Genomic DNA, 16,988 nt, shown 5'->3' with positions numbered 1-16,988 from the left:
GTCACTTTTTGTGCTAAATTTGGAACACCTGTATATGTTGTTGGTTATAAAACTAAACTCACATTAAAGCTAAGAAATGAACTTGGATCAATTTTGTTCTAATTGCCTATTATTTCACCCGATCGGAATTCGCAATTCTATTTAAAAAAGCAAACTGTTTCTAGGGACAAAAATAAATTGGCAACACCTCTCTTAATTTTAATTTAGATTTTTGATATCATGCATGTTGCGACTTATTATTTACTTTAAACACCGACACGTATAAATTCTGCAAGTTTTATGATCAAACTGTCAGTTTTTTTATCAAATGTCATAAATTGTACCTGTCAGACTGCAAAAATTTACGAGCAAACACTTAATTTCATCTTTCTTAATACCATGCCGGGGTGGGCGATTAAGCTGCAAGAAATAAAGTGTTTTGTTTCTAAGGGAAAAATGTTAATTCTGTGAAATTAAAATTCATCACCCTTATGTTTATTCAAATTTGGTTTATTATTAGCCTAGTCAAAAAACCGTTTCATTAAAATCCCACATCGTTTCTTCATAAAGATTTATAGTAGCAAAGTTCTTCGATAATTTTTTAATGGCCACTACACGCGAATTAACATTTTACATTTTAAGTATGTGTAATGAAAAGTAACGAAAAACAGCTGTCGCAGTGTTGATGAATATCCGATTAAAATATGTCTTTGTCTCATGGACATTACACCTGCAAAACGTGAAACTTAAGCTTGTAAATAGACGCAATTACTAAATTATTTTCATTGAAGAAAAAGCAAAATTATAATAAGGGCACTCATTCAAAACATGAGACAATAACTTGACATAAATGGAATCATACCAGCATGGAAAAGAAACTGGGTATAATAATGCAAATCCTTGAGGAGTATTCAGAAGAGATAAGAAAAGTAAACTTAAATTTTCCTCAAGATGCTAAACCCCACTTTCACACGGTATTTAAACCGCGGACTTTAAAAAATTAAAATCTCTCTTATCGGTATCTTGTTGATTTTTGATAGTTTTGCTAAGATATGACAGTTCTTTACAGCAACAACCCGCACTTACGATTATTCATTTTTTATTTAACCTGCATATTTTTTTAAGCAAAGACAATGAGGTGGTGTCTTAAAGTAAGAAATTACCCACCTGAATTTGTTCCTTTTATCTAAAATGGCAGCTGGTAACTTTTTAAGTTAATTTGGTACGTGCAGTTTTCAATTAGTATATTGTAAGTAAGAACAGCTGAACTTAGTCACTACTAATTACTTCTTATTACTTGTACATAATTGGCATAAAAAAGTGTCGGAATCCGTGATTTTGAAGCGAGTGTGAATCGTCCATGGCGAAAGACAATAGCACCATTTTGTTTGTATTTCGTTCTTTATTATGATGTAATTGATAAATAATACATCAAGTGGATGGTTCTGCTTAGCCATCCATGACACGACGATGCGAAAAACTGCTTTTTTCGACTGTCTGCTATTTTGTTATTCGCCATTGTTGAGATACGTATGAAATATTGCAATGGTGTAGGTCTTATGGGCTCCGCTTTTTCCATAACTGGTATTTAACTCGCAGACTTATTATCGGCTCGACGTATACTTAAAACTGGAAGAAAACTTTCTTTGAGAAGTCGTTATTTATATGTGTTATGACAATTGGACGGTTTTTCTGCTGGGTTCGCTTTTTCCGCGTCTTCTCGAATCGCATTACCATTCAAACCGTCGACAATTATGTTTTTATTCCTGCGGGTCCAACAGGAAACATCACAGCTTCGGCTGGACTTCTGTTTTTTAATTTCAGTCTTTTTCTTGTTCCCTTTTATAGCTGTTAGTCCTTAATTATCCGGGGGAAGTCCCGAGAGCCGCCTCATTACCGAATTAATGGAGACATTGTTTGAGCCGAGCTTTACATGCAAATTAAGCTCTTAACATGCAAACTGCGAAATTGGCAGCATCCCCGTTTCTCCTCTCGTTCTGCCACCTGACACGCCCTAAATGAGGAGCTTTTCACCCGCACAAAGCCCATTTATTGGTCGAAATTACAAAGTCCGAACCGACAATTAACTCAATGCGATCCCATTTTCCACAAAGCTCACCCAATCATTTATGGAAACTCGCCTAATTACCTCGGTATTTCCATGAGACGTCTAATCACCATGGCAACGTCTCAGGATGTAAAACAGTGCCGTCGATGCGCTTTTATTCCGTCGTAGATGCCATCGGAAAGTGTCACCACCTAAGACTTGCTAAGTAGAATTCAAAATCAATAAGTATTCCATTTCTTGTCTGTAAGTGTGTAGTTCGGTGCGATTCGGTGTATGGGGAACACCCAGTCGGAAGTATTCGGTGATAGATTTTTTACATAGCCGCCGCCTTGATTTGCATACGAGCGCGCTCTTTTCCTGAGATGAATTTTTGGAATGCTCTGATGGCCTCGTTTTGGCTAAAGCTCGACTTGCATGATTAACACGGAACGTAATTAAACTTGGACGAAGAAAAGTGGTGAAGGATTAGAGCTTGTTTTATTCAATTTTTAAGGAAACTGGAAGGTTGCAAGGGAGAGGAAAACTGGTTTGGGTCAATACACTTGTACTTCCGAAAACACCGGAAACTAAACAAGGGATGCATATGTCACCCTCTCCCTGGGTTTCAACATCAGATGCAAAAGGGAGCTCAAGTACTGAGCAAAGAAAACGCAGTTGTTTTCCCTGAGTTTTTAGGACTGGAAGCACTTGAAAGCTTAAGATGATGATGAAGTTCTAATTGAAGAAATTCACATTACATATTTTCGTTAGTCAAAAGGTTGTAGAGAATTACATGACGAAAGAAATTCTATTTGGATACCTTTCTTGTTTTGGATAATTTTGGATATGTGTTTCAAAATTACCGCAAAAAATGGCAAAGAATGATTAACTGTTGTCTCAGTTTAAAGAAATTGGAACATTTGTCAGAGATAATTTGCCAACTTTAAAGCGCTATAACTTTTTAAAGAAGACAAAAATGAACTTTTTTGGTGGAAATTAGTGTTCATATTAATAAGTTCTATCTTGCTGTATGTATTTCTTTAATAATTCAAGAATAAATATTAACTAATGGGCAAATAACATTATCCAATGCTCCTAGTTAAAATCTTCAAATAATTTAATTTTGGAGTCTTTTGGGTAATGGAGAGCATTTTCGAATTTCAATAGAAGTAGATAATAAAATTAGTTTCTTTTAACATGGATGTCACTTGAATAGTTAGAACTTGTCAAGTCAGAATTCAGTTTAAAGCAGTGCTGGCAATAAATCATTTGCACAAAAATATCCCTTGAGTAATCATGCGCTATAGTTTTATGCTAATCAGTTGGCACTATTGCAGATGCTAATTTCCATTCTTTGCTCAAATTGACAATGTAGTAAGAAATTTATGGTGATTACCATTAGGAAACTTAACTCTTATAATTTAGAATATGATTTATCATTTGTATATTCACTAATCGAAACACTTTCTCTGAAAGCGCCGTAAAACAAACCAATGTCTTCTTTGTTAACCCAACAGTAATTTTCATTTCCATCTACCGCAGCGGAACAAATCGTCCCATTTGTAGAAACACGTCTAATTACCTTCTCATTACCATAAATAAATAAATCTGTAATGAACACCTTGGGTGTGTAAAGATGGCACGGTTCGTCGCCGTTTCAAATCAGATAGTTCGCCCACAAAAGTAAAAAGCTCCCAAGCAACAATTCTAATTGGATTAGAAACGTAATGGTGGTGTTTTGTCATAATTTCACAGCGTGTTTACAGTTCTTTGTTTAATTAATTAATACTTGTTCCGGCAATTACACCGGTAATTTACATTCGTTAGGTGTTCTCGCCGCCTCTCTCCGCAGTTTATCCATTTTTAAAGAGGCAGTGGGCGCGGAAAAAGAGGGCTAATTATGAAAGGGCGAGAGGCGGCAGTAATTAGACGCCCAACAAATGATATTGTCTACAGTTTTTTACAATTGCTTCAATCGATTCTTTCCAATTCCGTACGCAAATAGAAATCAAACTTGCCACACATTAATCAATGTTCCGCATACACGCAAATTATACTCTTCGCATTATGATTTTTAATCTATAATAAATTACTAGGGCACAATTGATCGTTAGGAAAGCAATTATTTACGTAAGAAGTGTGTTTTCGAACGACCGCTCTGGGAACAATAGTCAAGAAGGTGAAGGGAACGTGCGTCGCGACGCCTTCCTTTTCTCCACACTCGGAAACTACCTCCACTACTACACACTAGATGTCCAGCACGAAAAAAATTACGACGTCTCGGCTAGTTCCAGACGTCTCCGTTGCGCGGCGTCACTTTCTTGGGATAAAAGATTCTAGACCACGTGTGTACTAGACATGTGAGGAGGAGTAACAAGTTTTATTTGATTCTAGCGCTTTTTAGGGAATTTTGGGATTGGTGTTGCAGCGGTCAACAAAGAAGTTGAACTTTTTAAAAATTTGTATGTATTTGTTTACTTCAAGAAAATAATAGAATTCTAAGAACAGAAATGATTAAAAGAACTTTTAATTTAAGGATCGACCACCAGCAGGTTTTTTTATAGCCAGTTATATCGATTTTCAGTGATCAGAAGAAAAACTTTTGAATGTTCACGCAACTGCATTTTTATTCTTCAGCTGATTTGAGCGTTTTTTAGATCTCTAAGTTTCTTGGAAGTCGTAGTAAAAAGCTCGTACATGGAAAATACCGCCTCGCAAACAATAAGTAAACCCTCTCTCAGTCGCTGCCTCTCCACATTTTCCATTTCCAACTTTCAAACTGGTGCTTGTTAAAGACTCCATAAAAGCAAGTCTCGTTCCTGCGAACACTCAATGTGACATAAATTAAATACTTGCATTTCCTCCGTTATCAGAACCGAATCTGTCAATTCGTCGTTCGCCGATCGGAATATTCGTTGTCATCATCTCGGAATGTTCGTACCCGGAGCGCCCGGAGTCTGCTTGCTTTTTTCCGGGACATTTGCTCGAACACTGTGTAAAAGTTGGCGCGACAAACGAGACATTGAGGCTTGGAACACGGCTCTCGGCAGCATTGTGGAATTCAAAGCGAGCAAGTTGTATATCTTTACGAGTGTATAGAAAATGTAAAGAATTCTGTATTCCGTAAATAATAGCATTGTGGACTCGTGTACTGCTGGAGTGGCAATAACTAACAGCCCAGATACCTGATGGTAAAATATTTATATGGCTATAGATGAGTTACATACTCGAGATTCGTTCGATATGGAGGAATGAATGCGGAGGATTTCATTCGTCGACGATGTTACAAGAGAATTCCGCTTGGATTACAGAATTAACAAATAATTATTTCATTCGGTCTTTCAGGTAGGTTGAAGACTTAGACACTGTGAACGGTGAAGCCTCATTTGCGGGGTTTCCATGTATGAAAATCCGCTATGTAATCCTTGTAATTTTCTGTTATTAATGGGGACTTAACTAGAGCTTTCGACAAATACAGAAATTTTAATGTTGTGCAGCAGGACGCAGAATTTGGAAAAGAATTACCATGTTACATGTTTCTGACATATTTCACTCTTTTTAGCTATAATCCCGTTTTAACACGTTTGTCTATGTAATAACAAGAACAAATATTTGGTAAAAGTAAACAACATAGTGCCGTATTTTCCGTTTTATTACTGTGCAACAACTAATACAGAAATATAATTTTAATGTCAATATTTTTATGGAATTTCGAAATAAATATAACGGGTTTTTGCCTGATAATTATTTTTACAAACGATTCCTTTTTTGATATTACATGTAGATAATAAATAACTATGTATTTAACCTTATAATCTTTGAAATGTTATAAAATTTAAGTTTTTAGATTGCAGGAAATGTGCCAATTTTAAGTTAATATTAACAAGAGCAAACTAATAAGTGCTGAATAATATCAGTCTTTTATCGGTTAACTACGAATTTACCTCAACTTATCTTTTTAAATAAATAGAAGAGCTAAGGTCATTTTGTTGATAACTAATTTTCATTCTCATTTATTTATTAAATAAATATTTTTTCTTTGTGCTTTCAGAAATTTACTGTTGATATTATTATATTACAAATAAGATTTTTTTATTGATTTTATGTTTTGAATTTGCCACTACAAAACTGGCAAGTTAGATAAATTAATACTCACCTACCTACTGCTTTAACAAATTTCATTAGTTATCAAAGTTATCATACACACTAAGGATAGGTGAATACATGATAATATTTAGAACCTTTTCATTTATGGTTTATTTTTTTAATGCAGTAATAGTTTACGTCAAAGTTACCGTTGCTAAAAATTTGAGTTTCCATCAACAGGTTGATGAAAAAATAACTCAGTGGGCCGTAAATTAATGAGGAAAAGTCCTTGATAACTGTCAAATTAGATCTTTCTATTAAACCTGTCAAAAGTATCAAAGATTGGGAAAAAAAATTAGAGGGTTTTAATTAATTGCGTTGTGCATAAAATGTTATACGCACCTTTGTCCGAAAGAGTGATTACGCCCTTGAACGAACTTCCGTCTGCTGGTGTAATCTATCATTTTCGGCCTCTGTACGTAAATGAGTATTTTACATTTTTTTTAAATTTAACTGTACCAACGGTTGCTGATTCATGAAAACAAGTAATAACGAGCAAACGCACATAATTTGATTATTGCAGTCTACAATCTGAGTCATAATAAGTCAAAATATGACTTCATCACTTCGCTTGTCGTCGCGTTAATAACAGTAATTATGGCGACAGGTACAGTGGCGTGTAATTAGAACAAAAATTTAAACCAGGTAAATAAAATTGTACCCAATTCATGGTAACCGAGATGTAAATTCGTGGATAGCGATCTCTAATTTTATCGCTCATTTTATTGAGCAATATTTTTGTTTTTAATAGGTGTAGCCCCCAACGTCCGTCGTAAAGAATCTTTTATTGTGATAGTTATGAATAAAAATGTAGCCACCTGTGTGAAAATCGCGCCAAAAATTAATTACGCCTTCGATGTGAAAAAAAATTGAGCGTTCCGTCGTGAATCATATTCACAACAAAATGAAAAAACTTTCGCCGCTGAAGGAACTTCAATCAGTCCGGCAAAAAATGAAATTGTTTCAAAAGCAAAAGCAACTCGAAACTTATTTCGCGATCGTTCAACCGCGCGTCATCCCCACTCTCCTCTCCCCACTCTCATTCAGGTGTTTAGGGTGGGGGTGTTATCCCCTCTAAGACCCGCCCCTCATTGGCTGTCAACATTATGCACAAAACAGTTGAAGCTCAAACCCCGAGCGGTCATGTTGTCCGCGTGGCCCGTTCACACGTTACACAATTATCATTATTATTATTTATGAACATCAATTGTTTTACGACACCGTTCAGTTGTTTGTGTTGCCCGACAAATGGATTTTCATGTTGTGTTACTGTGTTGACTCGTTCAGTTCAAGTGTCTGTGAGCGTGTGATTTGTTCCTGCTTTTGTAGTGACTCAGGTGTTGAGGATATTATCGTTCAGGAATGCTTACAGGTACTGAAAAAACGCCGGTCCGTTTTCAGCGGTTTGCGGACTGTTTTCAGCACGACGACCTTGGCCCTAAACCTGAAAATTGCGTCAACCCCTTGTTCGAAGGGTGCTTATTCATTAACCGGTGAATCACTGGAGACAGCAATGCTCGATGAGACGGTGAACTTTTTCAGACAGTGAAAATTTGATCGAACGGATAAAATCTTAAATAATGGAGCTTTTAAGCGAGCTTTTACGATGCACACTGGATTTTATGTATCGGACGTGGAGTTTCACTTCGCCATTTTATTGTTTATTTTGTGGCGTTTTCGCAAATCGATACAGGAATGCCGATGCCGCCTTAATTGGATGCCATCTAGATGCACGTTTCCGGTGTTCTGAAAGCGCGAAATTAATTCCGCTTTTACACGTGTTCAGATAAATTTCCAGCGTGGAACGAAAAACGGCGATACCGAATTTTATAATTATCGCGGATCGGAATCTCGAAGAACTGGTTGCGGTGTTGTGCCGTCTGACGCACCATTTGTTGGGGCAGACTTGCTGCATTTCTTCGCACTTTGGAATTTATGGAAGATTTGACGAAATTTCGATGCAATCTAAATTTCTTCATACGTTCACACAATCGCGCCGTGTAAATCATTTATTTTTGCAGCCTCCGAGCTCGCTCCGTTTGAAATTCTAATCCTGCAGCTTCCATAAATAATTAATAGATATTATAAAACCGGCACGACTTGACAAATAAACGATTTATCTAATAAATAGCACAAGAATCCGCGAGGAAAAACTCTTAAACTGTTGTAAATGATCTCGGATCCAGTGGTTTTTGCGTTGTCATAAAATATGGAAGGATTTTCTCCGTCTCCATATTTGTACATTCCCGCTTATTTATTTAAATCGTTTTCTAATAGCGATAGAAACGTCAAATCGCGAAATTTGAATGTATTTCGACAGATCGATATCGAAACTGGTTATAACGGAGCCCGGTTTAGTTCTGCATAAATCTAAAAACTGTCTTGATCTAATTGATTTTCTAATTGGAACGACGAGATTTCTAACAAATTGGACCCGAAAAAATATGTAAAATACGATTGATTCAAAAATGTAACATGATAACGCCTTCCCTTGTCATAAATTTCTTATAATAAGACCACAGAAACAATAATATTATTAACACATAGCCATTGTCGTAAATTGTAATCAAACACCAGAAGGTTAAAACAGACCGGGTCAGAGGGCATCTTTTCGTTATTTTCTTATTGTTGGAAAAGTGTGTTAACTGACATTCGGTTATCGGAAACGCTGAAACGCGAATATGATAAATATAAATTAAATAAGCGAGGTATTTCTAGGTTAAAAAGTATCGGATTTTTCAAGCATATTTGTGCAATGATTGATAATAATATGGAATTTTAAAAGCGCGAAAAATCTTTGGTATTTAACCAGATTGCGGTTATATAATCTTAATAGGTTCATGTGCTTAGTGACTGAGTCTGTTTTAAAATGTTGAAAGCATAAACAAAGAAACTTGACGGGTAATGTTTTAATTTTATGTGCGACAGCTCATTGTAAGCGGTTGAAAGCTATAATTTTACATAAATCGGAGGAAACGAGTTGGATAATTTTATTGACATTCTATACGTATTATAAAAGGTGCGAAGTTAAAAATATATACATAACATTTCTTCCACTTCTATCTTATCAAAAGATTTTCAACAAACACATGGCGTCAGTTTTTAATCAAAATAAATTTTCTGCTCTAATTAAACACATTTTCTTTGGAGTCAATTTATGCTTTATTCAACTAAATCTAATTTCAAGGAACAAGAACATAATTTTTTGTGTACCTGTTCTTTGTACATTGATAGAGCTTTCGGAGGCGTAAAATCTAATCTATGCAAAATCATAACGCATAAAAGTGTAATTTAATTTTATCTGCTACTTTCTTTCCTTGTACTAAATTTCTAAACACTACAGCTTTTTTAATATTTTTTTCAGCACTCCCTTTTGCGTAACCTGTAAAAAGTGACCACACACTGAAAAACCTAATTTGACCACGTTTCGTCACGACTAAACAAGAAAACAGATATTTTAATTACAAATCTGGTGTTTAAAAAAAACTAACAAAGCCTGCCAACTTAATGGAATCTTTTGTCTTTCGATTACATAAATCCTGAAAATGTTATTTGAACCGTTGAGCGATAACAATAACTTAGATAATAGTCGCTTACACAAGCGCTAAAGAAACATACAAATATTTCACCATGGAAGTTTTAAAAAGAGAATATATCCACACTATTTTATATCATTATAATCGCATTCCACCTGAGTTAACAGTCATTGGTTTTTCGTCTACTTTCAGTAATTTTTCAAGTAAGAAAAAAGCAAGTCCGGTGAGAAACTTGTCTTTCATTAACCCACTCCTTGTAACCCGATAAGGTCACAAATTTCACCTCTGTCCGTTTTTTTATGGTCGGTGATAAGATAACAATTCGGACCACCTCCAAGAAATAATTCGCGTATAAAAATCGATAGGCGGCTAATTTACGACGCAATTTGTAAATGTCCACACTACAGTTATTTTATCCTCGCGTCAATAAAACACGAAACTTTCACAGTTCGAAAAAGCGTTGACCCGAAACCGATTCCAACACCCATATTCTGGGTGCATGACGTCCATCCAGGGATAAATCGCATTGTCATCGGTGTAGTAAATAATTTCGTGGTTCGGGGCGACTTATCGTGCCTCATTAATATTGCCTACTGTTGTAAATCACTTGCGAATGGGCGGGTTTTGGGCAATGGGTTGCTGGATGGGCCCAAGCGATGATTTACTCTGGTGGCAGAAAGAACTGGATTAAGCCAAGCTTAATGATAAGTTAAGGGGGTTAACGGTGATTGTATCTTAATGTAGAGCTTATTTTATTAAAATTATACAGTGCTGTGGTGATAACATCTCACTGGAATTGATCGTGCTTGAAATATTGGTATTTGATGATGGGAAAGCTGATGGACACGGAAATTTAAAAGAAAAAGAGTTTTTGGGCATCGGAAGACCACCAGTTTTTAATTATTTAAAAAGAATATAAAAGCTCGAGGATTTTTGGAGGTTAATTATGAAATTGATTCTTAACAAAACCGCTCAAATCGTTATCAATAGACTTTAATGAAATTCAAACAGATTTCAATTACATCCACTTGCGCGTATTAGAAAAGACTTGGGAACTTATTGAATTATACTGTAAAATCTACTTTAATTGAAATATATGTGGTGACGATAATAGGGATTTCCTTGCATTACTTCAAATAAATCCAATCGGAATCTCGAATTTATCAATCAAGATTTACACTTCCAATATTTTTAATTGGAATTAGGAGCGATTGTAACATCTGCTAAGTCAACATTTCCGTAAAATCAAATTAATTACGCAACAAATTAAACGATACAGAATAATAAATACTCACATCCTCGTGATGACATAGTCTGAAAAAAACTTATTGTAATAACAATTAATTACTGTTACATAAGTTTAGTCGATTGGTTGACCATCACCAACATCCTGTCAAAGCCACGAAGATGCGATTCTTATCGCATGTCCGAAGGTGTTCGGCCTAATGTCCGAAACACGCGTCGAATCGCCATAAATTCCCGATATCAGGACCGGACTGGTCTCCCTGCGTGTTTGCCTTGCGTGCCGATAAGTAATTACAGCTCTAACCATTTCGAATTGTCATTACTTGTATTAAAACGTAGCCAATGCATCGGTTAATGTTGTGCATACTGCCTTGGCGAGGTTTTTTGTATACCTTCAATTTGATGTTTTCTGGTATTGTGCTGGAACAATAATAGAAATTCTATTTTAGATTTAATTAGTGTAGTGTTTGATTTTGATAATTGCATTAAGAGTTGATGCAGGTTGGGTATTTTGCATATTGGTTCTAGGGAATTCCGATCTGTTTCCGTGAAGTCCCAAAGGTCAAGTGTGGGTTTTGATGAATACGGCGGTTTTATCTTAATTACTTTTTCACGTCTACGGCTATTATCGGAGAAAATATTGTGATTGAGACGAGTGTAGTTTATGATTTAATCATAATCTCACAAACATAAACTCTGACAGAAATTTAAAAAAAGCTATTATTGTCAGTTGGACCTATTCCTGTATTTTTCTGGAGTACTAAATTAATTTTTATTGAAACAATTGATAGTTCAGTAGAAAAATAAGTGTGAACAAATCTTCAACCCATCATTTTTATAAACCAATAGAAAGTGTCTTTAAATCCAAAATAAAAATTTACGAACTTAAATTGACGTTTATAGTTCCATATATTTTGTATTCCATACTATCGACTAAATTTTTAATTTTTTTAGGATGTTGTTCGTAGAAGAGCCGCAGTCATACTAAGTACATAATCAAATTATAATTATTTTTTTGCGCCGAATTAACAGTTAATATAATATAAAGTTTTTAGTCACCGCACTGTTTTTTTAATTTGCTTTGATTGCCGCATTTAGGACTCGAATTCTTAGCTATGAAAGTTACAGTTTTTGTGCTTTACAGAATTTAAAACAATTTGTACTAAATGTACATAGAATTATTTTGATTATTGTAATGATAATGACAGTCATTAGTTCAAGCAACAGATTTGTTAAAATGTGAAGTATTTATCATTATTATTTATCATTATTGTTCTTATTTTTTGTGCCTTTATTTTATTTTTGTCCCATTTCTGCTCTGTTTTTTTTGACACCCCCGCCGAAGCGTGCGTTAATGTTAATTTCTCAGCATGTTAACCCTTCTTGGCGATCAGATGGAGATAAACTCAACTTCGTGCTCTAAACTCGTGTTGGTTCACACCAATGCAACAGTACAACCTTCTCCATACACACACATTCGATAACATCTAGATTGTTTTTGAGATTGGTTTGTTTTGTGAGTGCAAATGAAATCAATGTTTTGTCTTGTCCATAACCTGAGCCCGGATAATTCCGGGGTCTCCCGTTATCTGATCGGACACGATATTCCTTCATTTCGGGGCATTAGTCCTAAGTGAAGTTTTGTAATTATTAGTCGGCGTTTTTAATGACGATTATCTGAGTCGACTCATTTTCCTGTATTGAGGGGCGTTTATTACAACAAAAGTGGAGTTTTTTCCTGGTAAAAAATGAGGCTCATTTCCGTTTAATGAAATTTGGAATCGAGGCTTCCTTGAACGCCTCTTGGAGATTATCTCGACGGTGAAATCTCGGCTGTTGCAGTGCCGGAGGAGCGAACACCTGCTTGATGCACGCCAAATCGGCGTTAATAAATCAGCACCGGCAGAGCAAACAGAATCACAGTTTTGCAAAAAGAAGAAGCAGTGTAAAAAGGAGAACCATCAGGTACTGGAATTCATGCGGGGGCCCAGACGCACAATTTTGACGACCAGTGAGCCGTGCTACAACAGAAAGAATTCAAAACCGGGACGTAGCCAAAACACGCACAGGCCCGGACTCTAGCAACAGGAAAATTCCTTTTATAATCTTATCACTAGCCTAAAACAATTACCATACACTGGCAGCTATAATTTTACAAACCTGAAATTAGAAGCAGAAATTACCATAGCACTAGTACATACTTAATAGAGTTAGACAAATTGTAGATTCTATCATCAATCAAAGCATAGCATCGATTTATTTAAATGGGATCAGGATAGTAATCGATTTCATGTGAGAAAAAAACAGATCAAATGATAAATATTTTAATATTATGGATCTATTAATTATGCGGATATTTTATTCATTTGCTTGTTCAAGTTTAAACTATCTTTAGAGGGCTTTTAGACTTGCAAAACTTTTGATTTTAAAAATTCGGCTTTGGCTTTAAAAGACTTAATTGACTTATACCTACTTGATTTGCAATTTTGTAGTTTGTCTGTTGATGTTGTTTTCCTATTGCACCCCCATTTTCGCGCCTCCTCTTTGAGCCGATTTGCGAAAAACATCTGTCACATTTTACGATCGTGTCGCTTCTGTCTGCATCGGCCTTAACGTGGCGTTGCGTCGTAATTTTAACGCGAACAGTCGTAAAGCGAGGGCACAGCCGATTTGCAGTAATTAACGATTTACTTGTTTACTCTCAGCTCCTGTTCCCGGCTACTGCCATTACGCTTCCTACGAACAACAGGATTATATTATGTCATTGCAGCACAAAAGTGCACGTATTTTCTTAATTGCTCACCAACAGGTGTCCATTATGTGTCGTTGACTTTTTGACGGATTTCACTGTTGTCACCTACTTTTGGTGCTGACTCACAGAAGAACAATTTTGCAAAGTTACCACGAATGATGATGCTTTGAGAGGGAAATAAAGTTTCGTTTTTCGTTTTGCTGTAACCGTGGGACTGGAGCTTTTAGCTTTTATGGTGTCGGGAAAGTACGCCATTGGTTAAGAAATAAAAGACCATTTAGTACTTCAGCTTTTTATTTATGGAGTTGTAATATTAACCCATAAAATTTTGTTTGGGTACGAATATTCGTACAATTCTTTTACCGCTTTCGTGCCATTCAATCATAACAGTATTTAGCGTTGTTTTATTGAGCACCATGAAGAGCAACCAACATCGGTAACAATTTTAATTAAAAATCGCGCTTCTCATCTAAAATATTCATAAACTGTAAGTACACGTCATTCAGAAAAGTCAACAGTTAAAAGCGAGGGTGTAATTACGGCGATAAGATTCTGAAGGGCTGTCAATTTGTGTGTTGTCCGGAGAAACTTTTCCATCAATATGGAACAAGTTAAAATAATACATTAGTTACAAGTCGGATGTCACATGTAATTTGTGCCATGTTACATCGGTCGATTTTCCATAATTTATTTATACGTGGTTCTCCCTCGCTTTTTCGTGACAATTTCGATTTAAATAATCGTCGTCGGAATGGGCGGATGCAGAAAAAGAATGGCGATCAATTAATTTAACGACGCATTTAAACCATTAAAATTAATTAAAATAACAACGATATAATTTTGATAATTCGTCTTGTCATGAGACACAAATTTCAATTTGCATTATTACATCATTTTCGGGCTTAATCGTCGCGACATTATATCTTCCTTTCGACATGAACGTTTTATGTAACGATCCCGGAGTCCCGACTGTTAACGGACCGGAGTCGGGACTCAAATCTGATATGCACATTTGTGATAAGTTTGCGCCACAATTGCGCAACTGATGATAATTATATAGGAAACGGCACGCGAATATTGTTCGTCCGACTTTCCAATGTAATGCTTCGTCGGTTCGATTTTAGACGCGTTATGGAATTTTAGGCAGGGGCGGATTAGGGAGAGGATTTGAGGTTCAAGGTCGACAAACATGGGCTGAAGCAGTTAGGCTCTCAAGGATCACAGTTTAAGAAATCAATAAAGATGATCCTACACACCAACGCTTTGTCCAAATATTTTTTTTGGCGTTTCTAAAATGGAATTATCTTATCAAGTGTCTTGTCTTCACTTAAATTTTGATATAAAAAATTAGGAATGTAAAATAATTATCGCCAAGAAAGTGTTAACTTTTGTCAGTTTTAAACGTCGTCTTGTGAACAGTAATTATTATTTTTCGGTCCGGTCGTTCAAAACCATGATTGCCACTTTTTCTTCTTCTTTGTTTATAAGATACATGAAAGTCAAATTAACTTTTTGTTTAAGATTTCACACTAAAATGCGTCAACCATGAGTTATTAAAACGCAGCCACTGATCGAAAATGCTACAATTACTTAAAATCTCGCAACTCATTCTGTTTCACCGCAAAAGTAAAAACCATAAATAATTTAAAATGGAAGAAAAAGAAAATTAACTTAATTAGATATTCGTATTGGGAGGAGTTTTTATTGAGGAAGAAATGTGTTCAGCTATCGGTAACATTTCCTTCATTACCATAGTTTTTTCCAGCCAATTTGCAATTATGGCGTTTAAACCGAATTGGTACGAGCGGCAAATATGCATGACTGTAGTTACCAATAATGACCAATATTAAATCCAAACAGAAGTTGTTTTGTCGTTTGATCTCTTCATTAAAGTTTTACGGGTTGTCTTGGTAATTTTTTTCTTTTTGGTTGTGGGCTATACATCTTCTTGCCAACGTGTGCAAACTTTCCGCCCCTCTGTCAAATCTGACCGTCGAAGGGCACCTGGTTCGGTGTGTTATTTTAGGTCGCGCCCCTCACACTGACCGCTCCAGTAGTGGTTTACAACCCCATTCACATTCTCCATTCATGCCGGTCATCCCTCGCCATTCCTACGCATTCTCGCCCCCGTTTTCAATTATGACCACCCTTATGTAATAATAAGTCGCTTTTTAAAAAGGCGGCTTGGCGTGTTCGCAGCGAAAATTTGAGTTTATGAGAAAAACATATTAAAGTGAAGTCTGCAGTCGACCAGTAGATTGTTCGATGTTGGAGACGGCAGACGTGAGCAGTGCTTGGCGTGGGGCGGCGTTCCACTAAGACGTATATACATTGTAGCGGGTGCACATAAGTTATGCATGGGACTCACATATGGGCTTCAAATGAAGTTAGATCCACCCTAGCTGCGCGCTTTCGTGTTTCATCATAATACAGCCGAGCAGAGTTATAACGGATATTGTCTTACGGATCCTTCATTCTTTTATTTAGATGCTGATAAAAAATTCCAAACGGGGGATTTTCTCATATGTGGTGGGCGGTGGGGGTTTTCTCAAAATTTAATTCAAGGGGGGAAATAAACAAGGCGAACCAAAATATCAATCCTAAATTTATATTATAATTTTTTTATTTCATAATTTTCATCAAGGAAACTTATTTGATGCTTTTATATCCGTTCTTGGGACTAATTAATTTGAACAAATACGCGCAATAAAACACATCCTAATTGACAAGTTAATAACAATATCTGGCCAGGGCCTCGGGTGGTGAATTTCTTGTGAACCGGCACCGTTTTACCATAATAGCCTTTCCTGCGAATAAACGATCTGAGCGTAAAAAAATTTAATGGGCACAAATTGTCGATAGTTATCGGTCCTTGTTGGCCCCAGGATTCGTAATCGTGTAGATGTTGAGAGACCATCGCGGATTAATTCCAGATTATTTGCGTGTGTACGGTGTAATTTTGGATTTAATATTCAGATCCCAATATTGTACCAACGAACGGAAAAGTTGCTCGCGTTGTACGAGCAACAGCTTGAATATTTAACCACTAGATCGTTGATTGCATTGCCCGAAGATATCAATTATATAGATCGTTATTCTCGACTAAAAACGGAATATTTAATGCTGTTGTTTCCTCCGAACAAAGGAATGTGTAGTCTTGGAGGCGATTAGAAGTCGATCACTCGAAAAAAAGTCGAGTCGCCCCTTCGAAAACCAACAAGTACCAATTATTCGCTGAAAATCTCGAAATTATGTGTAATTTTGATTAAAAGCGGCGAGTTGA

General features: G+C 36.1%; 1 protein-coding gene across 6 annotated transcripts in view; it reads left to right on the top strand.

Annotated features, from left to right (window-relative positions):
* Positions 1-16,988, top strand: part of zfh2 (Zn finger homeodomain 2) — a 66,581-nt gene that overhangs the window by 18,598 nt on the left and 30,995 nt on the right. For 3 of the 6 annotated variants that reach the window (XM_088031221.1, XM_088031217.1, XM_088031223.1), the window contains exon 1: positions 7,285-7,544. The exons of the other annotated variants lie outside the window; for them this stretch is intronic. The gene's annotated coding sequence lies outside the window, so the exon portion shown is untranslated. Of the gene's footprint in view, positions 1-7,284; positions 7,545-16,988 lie in introns of those variants that run through there. 6 annotated transcript variants of the gene reach the window in all.

The sequence above is a fragment of the Gnatocerus cornutus genome, chromosome 2 (genome assembly GCF_029298725.1).
Source record: "Gnatocerus cornutus isolate USDA-ARS CGAHR chromosome 2, icGnaCorn1.1, whole genome shotgun sequence".
NCBI classification, from domain to species: Eukaryota; Metazoa; Arthropoda; class Insecta; order Coleoptera; family Tenebrionidae; genus Gnatocerus; species Gnatocerus cornutus.
This window is presented reverse-complemented; position numbering and strand designations above follow the sequence as displayed.